At 40.0% G+C, this 14,309-nt stretch overlaps 1 protein-coding gene across 2 annotated transcripts in view; it reads left to right on the forward strand.

The window, feature by feature from the left end:
• Positions 1-14,309, forward strand: part of VPS41 (vacuolar protein sorting 41 homolog (S. cerevisiae)) — a 200,589-nt gene that overhangs the window by 65,538 nt on the left and 120,742 nt on the right. Inside the window, exon 1 of one of the 2 annotated variants that reach the window (XM_010829103.1) lies at positions 8,347-8,351. The exons of the other annotated variant lie outside the window; for it this stretch is intronic. The gene's annotated coding sequence lies outside the window, so the exon portion shown is untranslated. Of the gene's footprint in view, positions 1-8,346; positions 8,352-14,309 lie in introns of those variants that run through there. 2 annotated transcript variants of the gene reach the window in all.

Genomic DNA, 14,309 nt, shown 5'->3' on the forward strand with positions numbered 1-14,309 from the left:
GAAAAGCAGAGACATTACTTTGCCAAACAAAGGTTCGTCTAGTCAAGGCTACGGTTTTTCCTGTGGTCATGTATGGATGTGAGAGTTGGACTGTGAAGAAGGCTGAGCGCCAAAGAATTGATGCTTTTGAACAGGTGTTGGAGAAGACTCTTGAGAGTCCCTTGGACTGCAAGGAGATCCGACCAGTGCATTCTGAAGGAGATCAGCCCTGAGGTTTCTTTGGAAGGAATGACACTAAAGCTGCAACTCCAGTACTTTGGCCACCTCATGCGAAGAGTTGACTCATTGGGAAAGACTCTGATGCTGGGAGGGATTGGGGGCAGGAGGAGAAGGGGACGACAGAGGATGAGATGGCTGGATGGCATCACTGACTCGATGGATGTGAGTCTCAGTGAACTCCGGGTGTTGGTGATGGACAGGGAGGCCTAGCATGCTTCGATTCATGGGGTCGCAGAGTCGGACACGACTGAGCGACTAATCTGATCTGATCTGATCTGATACTTTGTCAGTATGTATGTAAACTTCTAAATTGATTCATAATTTAAAAGTTCATTGTTGTCAAGCAGAAATAACAGCATTGATCTGGGCAACTCATGTGATGTCTCAAAATCAGAAGTCACCAACAAGTCAAATTTAGTAACTTGCAAATAAATCTTTTATTAGCTTGAGTGGGTTATTTTACCTTTCCTTCACTTTCTTTATAAAATGTAGAGTATAGTCACTCCCCTGATTTATGTGACTATTTTAAAGATTCTTTGTAAAATAATGTATTGTAAAAATGTAGTGTAAGGATCAGTCACTGAGAGCCCTTAAGAGGAGTGGGGTCAAGTCAAGAGACTGACTGCATGACATTTATGACACTTACTGAAGGAGAGCTGTTACTTTTGAATTCATTTGTATGGTTGGCTTTCACCCTGTTCTGTAGAACAGGCAAACATGCGAGAGAGGGAGGAAGCGAAGGAGTGGGGGAGGCACGAAGGAAAAAAAAAGAGAAAGAAGGGAAGATGCTCTTGCTCTTATCCACTAATTTGCTTCTTGCTCTGTCAGATCCCTTTTTGTTTGGGGAGCAGACATCTTTTATCATTGGGCTCAAGTAGGCTTACTTCCTTGAAGTTTTAAGAACATGTTTACTTATGTAACTTGGTTCTGCAAATGGATCCCAGTGCAGCTCTAGTGAGTTGACTTCAGGAGTTTCTTTTCAGTGTAAAGACATTGCAATGTGGTCTCCAAGATACTTCTTTCAAGAACTGTTGAGAGATGACAGTCTACTTGGGAGATGACTTAATGGAGATTTGATAAAGTAGTGATTGTACACCAGAGAGCATTAGAACAATAATTTCTGTGGTAAAAGTAGAGGTGAATTTGTGAAGTTTTAAATGGTCTTTCTTCATCTTATGCCTGAAAAGGAACTTGGGCATTTTCTATTTGGTTAATAACTTGGTCTCAGTCATTTAAACTATTTGTACTGCCCTTTTGGGATAAGTGATTTTTTTTTTCCCCCAACCTGTGAAAACACAAAGGCTTTATTTTCTCAGAGATTGGTTTTAGATAAAGAGAATGCATCAGCATCCCTGTGCTATTATTAAGTCGCAAATAAAAGTGGGAAGAATAAGAACATTTGTACTCCTGACAGGCTTTTCCTTTATCATTGATGGTTTCGTTGACTTGATATTGAGAAATCAAGTAAAGATACCTGGTGAGATAGATGTTCAGATAGCTCTGTAGTCATCATGAGTTTGCATTGTGTTCACCTTTCTTGAGCAGGTTTTGTTAATGAAGTTTCTGCTCATAGGTGGACTAGCAGTGACATAGCAGACTCTTAGGACCTGGACAATCTTAAGGGATAAGCCTTTCAGACTTAATTTTCAAGACTAGTGGTATGCTTGTTATTCCTTTTCTAGTTACAGTAAGTCCACTACACACGAATGAGTTCTGTTTCAAGAGTGCATGCGTAAGTCCAACAAAATTAGCTTAGGTTCCCAACTGACACAATTGTCTACATAGTGCTGGACTGTAATAAGTTTATAATATTTTTCACACAAATAATACATCGAAAACAAACACAAAAAACGTTTTAACTCTTACAGCAGAGTACCTTGAGAAGTATAGTGGCACAGCACAACAGCTGGCATACAGGGGCACGTCCACATCTTTGAAAGTGTGCATCTTGAAGTTTTGTGTGTAGGGGGCTTACTGTATATGGACTTAGAGTTAACAGCCCCATTTTTGTGGCCTTAACTCTTACAGAAAAATGGTATTATATGCTCTGGGGCAATGTTCTCTGGGAAAAAATGGAATTTTATATTTTGAAATCGTAGTGTTGAACCCTGTAGGCTGGGATTCCCAGAGGGGATCTTCCTGACCCAAGGATTGAACCCACATCTTTTGTGTCTCCTGCATTGGCAGGCAGGTTCTTTACCACTGACACCACCTGGGAAGCCCTCTAGTGGGCCAGACAATGTTAAGTTTCTCTTTGAATCTAAATATTATTGCCAGTTTCCCTGGTGGCTCAGACAATAAAGAAACTACTTGCAATGGAGGAGACCCAGGTTTGATCCCTGGGTTGGGAAGATCCCCTGGAGAAGGCAATGGCTACCCACTCCTGTATTTTTGCCTGGGGAATTCCATGGACAGAGGAGCCTGGTGGGACCCATTCCATGGGGTTGCAGAGAGTTGGACATGACTAAGTGACTGAGGCACACACGGTTTCTGACACAAAGCCAGTTTTCAACTACCTTCAAAGACTGAGCTTTTGCTGGCCCCTGATGAAGAGCATCCCTTCAGAAGGCTTCATCTCTGCTCCTCTTCGCTGTTTACTTCTGTCTCTGTGACATTTATCTTCCATCATCTGCGTCCCATCATTCCCCTTATAGCCCCTGGATGCTGCTCATAGCTCGTACTCTTGCTGGTTCTTTGTATCACCACCACTGTTGTTTAAGTCTTCACTGAATCTCACTTGAGTAATTTGCAGTGAAATTCCATTAATCTACTCCAGAAACCCCACGTCTCCCCTAATCCCTCCTTTGCACAGTGGCCCAAGTAATCGTCTCAGAGGAGAGCTGGGAGTTTGTCATTCCCCTCCCTGAAAATATTCCTGTGGCTCGTCGATGCCTGGGAATAAAACAGAGCTCTCCCTGAGGCTGCCAGGCCTTCTGCTGACTGAGCTACGTTGTTCTCCCACATCATGGCCTGCACTGTATCCACACTGCCCTTTGGCTCTCGCTGGAATGTGCTTTCCTGTCTTTGTGGAAATGCTGTGTCCTTCCCCCTCTGTGATACTTTCCTGATGACCCCGCTCAGAAGAGTCCATCCTTCATATTCATTCAATGATGTCTTCTTATTCCTAGCCAGCATTCTGTAAGGATGTGCAAGGGGTATAAAGAATAATAAAACACAGCCCCTGTTCTCGGGTTGAATCAGTTGTGGAACTAGTTACATAAACAACCATCTGTAATCTAAGGTGTTAGATTGTGAATTAGAGGTGTGTGTGAAGCGCTGTGGTCCCAGACTTCGTACACAAACACCTTGAAGGCAGGCCTTGTTTGTTGTTTGACTCTATGTATCATGTGAAGGTTTTGCTGATAAGCCAGTTGCTCTTTTGTGAAGTGCATTTATTAGTGAGTTGTTGTTTTGCATTTTACCCTTACACTAAACTGATGACTTTGCACTTCTCTCATGACTCTGCTTTCCTTTTTTCTTTTCTTTTTTTGGCTGCACAGTGCGGCTTGTGAGATGTCAGTTCCCCAACCAGAGATTGAACCTGGGACACAGCAGTGAAAGCCTGGAATCCTAACCATTAGGCTACCAGGGAATTCCCTCTGCTTTCCTTTTTTTTTAAAATTTTTATTTAATTTTTTTGGCCACGTCATGCGACATGTGGGATCTTCCTTTCCCTGACCAGTATTGAACTTGCGCGCACTTCAATGGAAGCAGAGTCTTAACCATTGGACCACCAGAGAAGTCCCTGCTTTCCTTTTTCTATCACTCCTTCCTTTGTATCTTTATTGGGAACATATGTAAACAAGAAAACTATTGACTCAGGTTAAGACAGACTTCACACATTATATTTCACTATTCGAAAGCTATCAGTTGTATTTCTTTTCAGGTGATTTATATACATAACAGATGTTAATTCCTTCAATAGTGGCTTTCCAGTAAAACAGATTGTTTTTATGGTGGCATCACAGCTCAGCATAGTGTCTGGTACAGATACCAGCAAAAGAAACTGCTGGCTCCTTCGGCTGTTGCTCAGACCGATTTACCTAGAAGCTTCTGCTAAAGTTTTCCTCCCTCAACGTGTGACATTTAGTGTTGTAGACAGCCAGGCAAGTCATCACAGGAAGACTGCTCCAAGGTGTCTTCTCTCAAGTGTTAAGCACAGGGGCATCACACGCTCTGGGGAAGACAGGCTCCGGCTCCAATGTGCTACTCGTCCCTCTCACTGTTGGGGTCCACTGCAGCTTTGTTGTATCCCCAGAAGGTCCCTGTAAAAACATGAACAGTGTTCCAGTGATTTGCCAGCTTCCTAAGGGCAAGGATCCCATTTAGCCTGTTCACGACATGCCCCTGACATCTATGACAGTTCCTTGCAGGTGAATTAAGGGAAATGTGGACCAAAAGGCTGTTTTTGCCTTTTATTGAAGTTATGTTTTAATTGGTGCCAAGATCGTGACTCTCTGTCTTGGTTACATGTTGTGTGCAAGCCAGCCTCCTCCTACTCTTGTGGCAGGGAATGTGGCTGGCACGGGCAGAAGATGAAGTTTAACAAAAGGAAAGCAGCTCTAGGAATCAGCAGTGTGCCCGCTTCTTAGGAGGCAATCCCTTCCAAATCCTCCCTGTGCTTTTAAAGGTTGTTAGGATTTAGAAAACGAACATGTATCTAGTAAGTCTTCTGCAGTGGCAAGGCCATTCGTGCCCCCACTGTGCTGAGGCTGTGCGTCCAGCAGGTGAACCCTGAGCCTGTCGGGAGCCAGCCACATGCATCCGTCGCCACAAGGTGGGGACAGCAGTGGGCCTTGAGGTGTCAGAGGAGGTTGCAAATGGTCCTTGTAAATTGCCAGCATCCGAGGCACACCCAGTGTGCTCTTATGGGGGCAGTGGTTAAGAATTCTTTTTGGAGAATATTTTTCAAAGGTCAGAAAAAATATATTTAGGAATGTTTTGTGAACAGCAGGACTGACTTATCAACAGTCTTATAAATGCAGAGAATTTAACCTTAAGTGTTCACGTAAAACAGTGATAACAGTGGATGGACAAAATTCTTTTCAAGCAAGGTAACTCTTGTTCAAAACTATTTCTCATTCCCAGATGATTTTTATTTCTTTTGGATGATGTTCAGGATATCAGAGTTAAAATTAAAGAGTTCATTATCTAAAAGGATAATTTGGTTATTTGATCATTAGAATCGAAGTTACATTTAAGTGGAGAACTAGAGATAATATATATTTTTTCCTATCAAACAGTATTCTTCTTGTGGAGGTTATATCAGTAGAATATGAAGGCTATCCAGTGATAAGTGTAGACAGTGGACTTTCCATATGTTAATCATTTCCCATTATTTACATAAATTCTGTAGCATCAAGGGAAAGCTGTGATGAACCCTAAAGTTACTTGAAGCACTACAGCAAGTTCAAAGTCACTGTGAGAGGGAAATCATCTGTAGTTCAATAAATGGTGATATTTGGGGACTCTTTTTGTGCTCTTGTATTAGAAGTATAGCAGACCTCACCTAACATAACAGACATGTAACTGTTTCATATTATTAAAATAAAGTATTGGTACTCTCCATATTGACTAAAATGTAAGTTATTCAGGTAGTTTTCACTGCGAAATGCTTGTATGAATAGGCTGTACTTTTAAAAAAAAAGGAAATTGAGGTATAGTTGATTTACAGTGTTGTGTTTCAGGTATACAGCAAAGTGATTCAGTTTTACATATATATATCTATCCTTTTCCAGATTCTTTTCCCTTATAGATTATTAGAAAATATTGAGTATAATTCCCTGTGTTGTACAGTAGGATCTTGTGTGTGTGTTTTTTAACTTATTTTATATATGGTAGTATGTGTATGTTAATCCAAAACTCCTAATTTACCCTACCCTCCTTTCCCCTTTGGTGACCCTAAGTTTGTTTCATATGTCTGTAAGTCTATTTCTGTTTTCTGAATAAGTTCATTTGTATGTGTGTATGCATCAGTCAGTTCAGTCTGTCAGTTGTGTCTGACTCTTTGTGACCCCATGGACTGCAGCACGCCAAGCTTCCCTGTCCATCACCAACTCCCGGAGCTTGCTCAAACTCAGGTCCATCTAGTCTGTGATGCCATCCAACCATCTCATCCTCTGTCATCCCCTTCTCCTCCTGCCTTCAAACTTGCCCAGCATTAGGGTCTTTTCCAGTGAGTGAGTTATTCGCATCAGGTGGCCAAAGCACTGGAGTTTCAGCTTCAGCATCCGTCCTTCCTATAAATATTTAGGACTGATTTCCTTTAGGATGGACTGGTTGGATCTCCTTGCAGTCCAAGGGACTCTCAAGAGTCTTCTCCAACACCACAGTTCAAAAGCATCAATTCTTCAGTGCTCAACTTTCTTTATAGTCCAACTCTCACATCCATACATAACTACTGGAAAAACCATAGCTTTGATTAGACGGACCTTTGTTGTCTCTGCCTTTTAATATGCTGTCTAGGTTGGTCATAGCTTTTCTTCCAAGGAGTAAGCATCTTTTAGTTTCATGGCTGCAGTCACCATCTGCAGTGATTTTGGAGCCCCCCCAAATAAAGTCTTTCACTGTTTCCATTGTTTCCCTATGTATTTGCCATGAAGTGATGGGACCAGATGCCATGATCTTAGTTTTCTGAGTGTTGATTTGTAAACCAACCTTTTCACTCTCCTCTTTCATTTTCATTAAGAGCCTCTTTAGTTCCTCTTCACTTTCTGCCCTAAGGGTGGTGTCATCTGCATATCTGAGGTTATTGATATTTCTCCCGGCAATGTTGATTCCAGCTTGTGCTTCATCCAGCCCAGCGTTTCTCATGAAAGTTAAATAAGCAGGGTGACAATATATATCAATATATATGTTTTATTAATATATAATAATATAATATATAAATATATATAATCTATGTATATTTCTATATATTAATATTTCTATATATTAATACATATATGTTTAAATCCCACATGTAATATCATATGATATAGCTTTACTTCATTCCCTCTGCTTCATTGAGATATAATTGACTTAATACCTAAATTTAAAGTATACCATGTTATGCTTTGATGTATGACTTGATACCTATATATGTTGTGAAGTGTTAGCACAGTAAGATTAGTTAACACATCCTTCACCTCACTTCATTGCTGTTTTGTTGTCCTTGTCATGATGAGAACATTAAAGCACTACTCTCACAGCAGTTTTCAAGTATATAATGCAATATTGTCACCTGCAGTCACCATGCTGTACATGAGATCCCTGGAACTAACTTATCTTGTAACTAAAAGTTTATACCCTTGACTAACATTTCCACATTTTCCTACCCACTGGCTTCTGCAACCACTGTTTTATTCTATTTCTATGAGTTCATTGTTTTTAGATTCCATGTATGAGTTTTTATCTTTGTCTTTCTGACTTATTTCACTAAGCATAATAACCAGAAAATCCTTCCATGTTGCTGCAAATGGCTTTTTTTTTTATGGTTAAGTCATATTATATATAGATACACATCACATTTTCTTCATTCATTTATTTGTTGGCAGTCATCTAGGTTGTTGCCATGTCTTGGCTGTTGTAAATAATGCTGAAATGAACGTGCAGGTGCAAAGATTTTTTCTCTTTGAGATCCTTATTTCATTTCCTTTGAATATATATATAGAAGTGATATTGCTGAATTTTATGGTAGTTCTATTTTTAATTTTTTGAGGAATCGCCACAGTTTTCCTGACTGGATGTACAAATTTCATTCCCACCAGCTGTGTGCCAGGGTTCTCTTTGCTCCACATCCTCATTAACATTTGTTATTTGTCATCTTTTTGTTAATAGCCCTTTGAACAGCTGTGAAGTGTTACCTCATTGTGGTTTTTATTTGCATTTCCCTGATGACTAGAATTGTTGAGCACCTTTTCTAGTACCGTTAGTCATTTGTATGTCTTTGGAGAAATGTCTATTCAAGGCCTCTGCCCATTTTTGAATCAACTTTTTTTTTTCCCAGAGTTATTGTATGAGTTCTGTATATATTTTAGATATGAACTCCTTATCAGATATTTAGTTTGCAAACATTTTATTCCATTCTTTAGGCCATCTTTCATTTTGTTTATTTTCTCTTTTGCTGCACAGGAGCTTTTTAGTTTGATGTAGTCCCACTTGTTGACTTTTGACTTTATTCTTGTGCCTTTGGTATCTTATCCAAAAAAATCATTGCAAAGACCAATGTCAAGGAGCTTTTCTGTGTTATTTTCTTCTAAGAGTTTTACAGTTTCAGATATTATCTTTAAGTTCTTAATCCACTTTTGGGTTAATTTTTGTTAGTGGTATGTAAGAGTCCAGTTTCATTCTTTTACATGTGAATGTCCAGTTTTCCTACCATTTACTGAGGGTAGTGAGTGTCCTTTCCCCATTGAATATTTTTGGCTTCCTTATCAAATATTAGGTAACCTTATGGATGTGGATTTATTGCATCTTTTCCATTGGTCTATGTGTTTGTTTTTATGCCAGTAATTCTACTGTCCTGATTACTATGGGTTTGTAATACAGTTTGAAGTGAGCTTCCCTGGTGGCTCAGCTGGTAAAGAATCCACCTGCAACGTGGGAGATCTGGGTGAGATCCCTGGGTTGAGAAGATTCCCCCAGAGAATGAAATGTTTACCCACTCCAGTATTCTTGCCTGGAGAATCCATGGACTGTATAGTCCATGGGGTCACAAAGAGTCGGACATGACTGAGCGACTTTCACTTTGAAGTCAGGAAGTGTGATGTCTCCATTTCTTTCTCTAGATTGTTTTGACTATTCAGGGTCTCTTGTGATTTCATTTGAATTTTAGGAATGTTTTTTTCTATTTCTATGGAAAGGGATGTACTTTTGAAGGTATAAATTTATAAAAGATGATCAGTAGCTGTGGAATAAGGGGTATTCCAGCCATGTTATTATGCAAAATTTTCAATGTAACTTATATGCAGCTATGCTACAGTTCATCACCGTCCCTTCTGTCTATTCAGAGTAGAAAATAAATGACTTTTTCTCAAATTGGAATGAATTGCTACTGATAAATAAAGCATTGTCCCACATCTGCAGAAAGAGCAGTTTCTATAAAGACTTCAAGAACCTCAAACTAATGTAGATATTAAATCTTAGAGAGGTAGGGCTATTGTTAAGACTTAATAAGAAGACACAGTTCTTGTATAGTCATTTCAGCTATGAAATATAGTAGGTACCACGAGGAAGTGACTGCTATATGTAAGCCATCAGCTTCTCTTCAGCTTTTAAAGGCTGATGTTGAATATTGAAAACCTCAGATCTTGAAAGAGCAGGGGTGCGTTAGAACTTGACTTCCCGTTGAACTTTGAGGCTTTACCATTCTTTAAAACTTCTCTTATCCTTAGGAAAATTACATTATAGCAAAATTGTTTTGAGTTTTTATCTGTCCTGCTCTTAATTAGTTTTCTTCCTACAGAGCATTTGTTTGTTTATTTAACCTGTTTTCTGGTTCAGAGCCTCACACTTGGAAAGACTGGGGTTCTTATTCTTTTGGCAGCGTCATCAAGTTCTTCTGTGTCAGCTGCTGGGCTTAAAGTAGATTTCTGTGGGAATTCCCTGGCAGTCCAATGATTAGGACTCTGTATGAGGTTCCGGGTTCAAATTCTGGTTGGGGAACTAAGATCCCACAAGCCATGTGCTGTGGCCAGAAATAAATAAGTGAATTTCTGCTCTCTGGGAGCTCAAGTTAAGTGCTGGAGGCAGACAACAAAGGGAGTTATTGTTGTGAAGTAGGCATGCTCTGATCGAGAGAGGTAGAAGGAGAGGACTTAGTCATTTTCAGTTGCTCCTGTGGGGTGTGAGGGAGAAGGATTGGTCTTGGATGACCAGTAGGCTCAGGGTCATTTGCTGAAAGTGAGATACAGAAGGCGGCCATGGTTCTGCAGATGGTTGGTTGGCATGGAGCTGAGTGTAGTTGTTGAGTTTGAGTCTATCACTCTAAAGGGAGACTGGAGAGAGGTGAAGACAGACACTAAAGAAGAACTATAGCCAGGGAGCATGACTGAAAGTTGTGATCAGAAAGGCAAAACAGAAACGAGGAGTGGGTATATATGGAAGCCAATGGAGGTGAGTTGCAGATGCCAGAAAGTCATGAGGACCAAAGGACATCCACTGACTTTGAAAGCTGGGTCTATGTTGGTGACCTTTCCATAAGCAGCTTTGGTGGCAGCATTCAGGCAAAAAACCCTTTACTGTGTTAGTGAATGAATCAACTGAAGGAGTTGAAGGGAGTAGACAGTCACTTTTTTCATATACCTTACATGATTGGTTTCTTTTGAGGGTCTTCCTTTGCTCATCAGCTGGCATAAATGGCAGCCCAGCATGTGGTATTTCCCACATCCATGCCTGTGAGAAATGGAAAAGAGGTACAAATAAGGCAGTGAGCCAAGCTTTTTCATTGGTGAATGATTGTGATCAAATTTAAATATATAATTAAAAAAACAAAACAGTAACACTGTTACTCTTGTATTTTGTAGATAAGTTCTGGACTCTTCTTAGGTGGTTATCATAATTCAATTCTAAGCGTACTTATCGAACAATCTATATGCCTCCAACTTTAAATATCTTTCCTTGCTTCCGAATGGAAACGGGACAGGAAGAGAAGTCACTGACAACACAGTGGTGACGCTCAGCTGTTCAGTGACAGGAGAGGAGAGTCACCTAGGGAACTGATGTGCACCTTTGACGTATAGGCTGGTGAACTGGACCAGAGAGTGTGTAGGTGCCGTCCTGTTCATTATCTGCCCCTGGTGTGAAAAACATTAAATAACTCTACCATTTAAATGAAGGTCATCATCTAGCTTTCTGGCAATTAATTCGATAATTTAAATTCTGATGGTAACTGAAATTTCTCGTCTCCTAATTTTTATCTCTGTTATTTTAGTGTTTATTTTTGCATTATTTTGTTTCAGTCCTGAACCAGTGTTTTATTGTATGTTTATTCATTATTGTTACTCTTTTGTTTTTGTTGTTAAAGATTTTTAAGATCTTCATTTATTTCATTTAAATTTTATTACTTGGATACGAAGTCACTTCAGTTATGTCTGACTCTTTAACAACCCTTGCATTGTAGCCCACCAGGCTTCTCTGTCCATGGGATTCTCCAGGCAGGAATACTGGAGTGGTTTGCCATGCTCTCGTCCAGGGGATCTTCCTCACCCAGGGATCAAACCCACATCTCTCAAATCTCATGCATTGGCAGGCTTGTTCTTTGCCACTAGCATCACCTGGGAAGCCCGTTTGTTACATACCCAGAATTTATTTTTGCTTCAAAGTCAAACTTCGTCATTTTTTCTAGGATTTTTTTCAGTCTCTTGCCCTAGCCTTTGTCATATGTGTGCACTTAGGATTTAAAGTTTTTTGATGGTTTCTCTTCCTCCCTCATTTTCTTAAAGGAAAACACTATATTTGTATCTCCTAAACAACATACAGTGGGTTCATGATTATTTAGCCTTTTATTTTTGTAATGTGATAGATAAGAATGATGTATTTTGGTTTTGTCCCAAGATTATAAGTAACATGGAGTCCTTATCTTTTGGTTTGTTTACTGTGTTATTCAACAGTGCTTTATAGCCCATGGTGGTAGGTTGAACAATGGAGAAGGTGTGGTCCTCATGCTGAGGGAAGAGAAAGTTGGAAGGAAGCAGTGGGCAGCAGGGTCATTTGTCACAGAGTGATCAAGCAAACTGAAGCTGAAAGGCCTCCAAGTGCTTAAACCCCAGGAAGTTCTTGGTGGCCTCAGGAGACCTCTTGGCAGTAATGATGGGCCGGGCCAGTTGCCATGGCGTTTAGGAGTGACAGGGACATTGAGAGGATCTCCCAAGGAACGGGCTGGAGCCTTTAAGCCTTCTCTTTTACTTTTACTGAAGCTGTATGCTGAGATTTTCGAGAAAGCTCCACACAGGTTCTCCAGCTTCAGTGTTGCCTCTCTTTGATTATTCCCCATCTTGATTGGAAGGATTTAAAGCGAACCTAGAGATGAAATCTAAGAGCAGCTAAGAAGATCTGAGAGTTTTTAGTTAAGGTTAGGCCCTTCTGCATTTGCAGCAACATGGATGAACCTAGAGAGATCATACTAACTGAAATAAGTCAGAAAGACAAAAAACAAATACCACAGGATATGACTTATATTCCGCAATGTAAAATACAATACAAGTGAATTTACCTGTGAGAGAGAAGCATAGAGAATATGCTGGTGGTTACCAAGGGGAAGGAAGTGGGAGAGAGATGTATTGGGGAGTTTGGAATTAGCAGATGCAAGCTGTTATATATAAAATGGATAAAAAAGATCCTGCTGTATATAGGGAGCTGTATATTCAATATCTTGTGATACAAACATAATGCTTGTTCTTTGAAAAGAACATGAAAAATATATGTACACACACTTATATGAGTGTGTGTGTCTAACTGAATCACTTTGCTGTACAGCAGAAATTAACACAGCATTGTAAATCAACTATTCTTCAATAAATTTCTTTTTTAAGTTAGGCCATCTAGCCATAGAATAAGTCCACCAGAAAATAAATGTTTCTCTTGCTTCCTTTTGTTGTGTAGATGTGTAGAAAGCCCACAATTAGGTGTATTTTGCAGAGACTTCTTAAATCCAACTGGAGGTCTGGCTTATCACAGGGTGTGTCCTCAGGGGAGAGGAAAATCAGCAGTAAACTGAGCTCTTCTCAAGTCTGAAAGGACACATGTGCTTTTCACACGTGTGATGGAGGGCAGCTTGCTTGCTCACGGTGACTGAAGAGCATGGAGCTGCGTGGGCAACCCTGTGGATGTTGCCATTGCTGAATAGTGGGTCTCCGGGAGAACGTAAACGAAACCCCATCTTCTGTTTCTTATTCTTTCCAGTCGGTGTCCATGGGGATGCAGCATTTGTGAAGGAATCAATTATCCATTTGTTAGTCAGAGGAGCCTTACCAATTATACATTAGCAGATTGATTTCTGAGGTTCACGTTGGGGGACCAATAGCTTAAGGTGGGATGATGAGGAGCATCGGGGGAAAAGAAGTGGCCACAAAGAACACCATTAAAAGCAGCTTTTGAAACAACCGTGAATTTATTCCTAATTGAAGAGCTGACATAATCCATACTAAGTGTATTTATTTCAAGCCTCGTACATTAGGTAATTGATTATCACATGAGGCGGACATGCGGGTGATTTTGCCTTTTCTTTAAATTTAAGACCTTGGGACCACCTGTCGTGGACTTGGCTTTAGAAGGTATGTGCTGGTCCTGGGCCCCTCCTGTTTCCTTGGGCTTCTTTTTTTTTGTTCCATTAAGGAAACATTTTCGTATGTTCTATGGTGTCAGCTTGACATTATTGATTTTTGAACCAACTCACTTATATTGTCCAGAATTCCAAACATGTCTCCATTAGGAATAAAATTGTAGCTAATGGAAAATACAGCTGAGCCCATTTTTCTTTGGTCTGTTTTCCCTCTGGTTCTGTAACCTTGTCCACATCTATTCCAGTAGTCTATCTTTCTGCAGCATACTCCCTCCATTATATGTATAAAGCAGGCAGATGGAAAAAATCAGCATTGAAGGAAAGCTGAATCTTGCACTCCTGGTTTCCTCCCATATCCTTTCTTATTCCTGTTGTGTTGCTGCTGCTTATTCCTAGTGTTTAGAAAAGACAGATATACATGAGGCATTTGTTCCTGAGTGGAATGATTATGTACCGTTGACAGCTGTACTATTGAAATCTTGTTGTTTATTCTTTATTAAATGTTATGAAACTGTTATAAAAACTAACATGCACAGTTTACTGCTCCAGATAAAAATATATGCTGCAGGTCCCCCAAAGGATGGCTTTAACAAGTAAGATTAATTGTGATTTCTTTTTGTTTTTAGATTCATGGATTTACTATATAATAATTTAAAAATATTTATCTTTTAATTACAAACAAAATAAATATTTGTTGTAAAAAATCAGCAGGGACTTCCCTGGTAGTCCAATGGTTAAGACTCCGCACTCCCAATGCAGGGGACATGGGTTTGATCTCTGGTTGAGGAACTGAAATCTCGCATGCACTGCCACCGCCCGCCCCCCCAAA

Source organism: Bison bison, unplaced genomic scaffold, assembly GCF_000754665.1.
Source record: "Bison bison bison isolate TAMUID 2011002044 unplaced genomic scaffold, Bison_UMD1.0 scf7180017864499, whole genome shotgun sequence".
Classification (NCBI taxonomy): domain Eukaryota; kingdom Metazoa; phylum Chordata; class Mammalia; order Artiodactyla; family Bovidae; genus Bison; species Bison bison.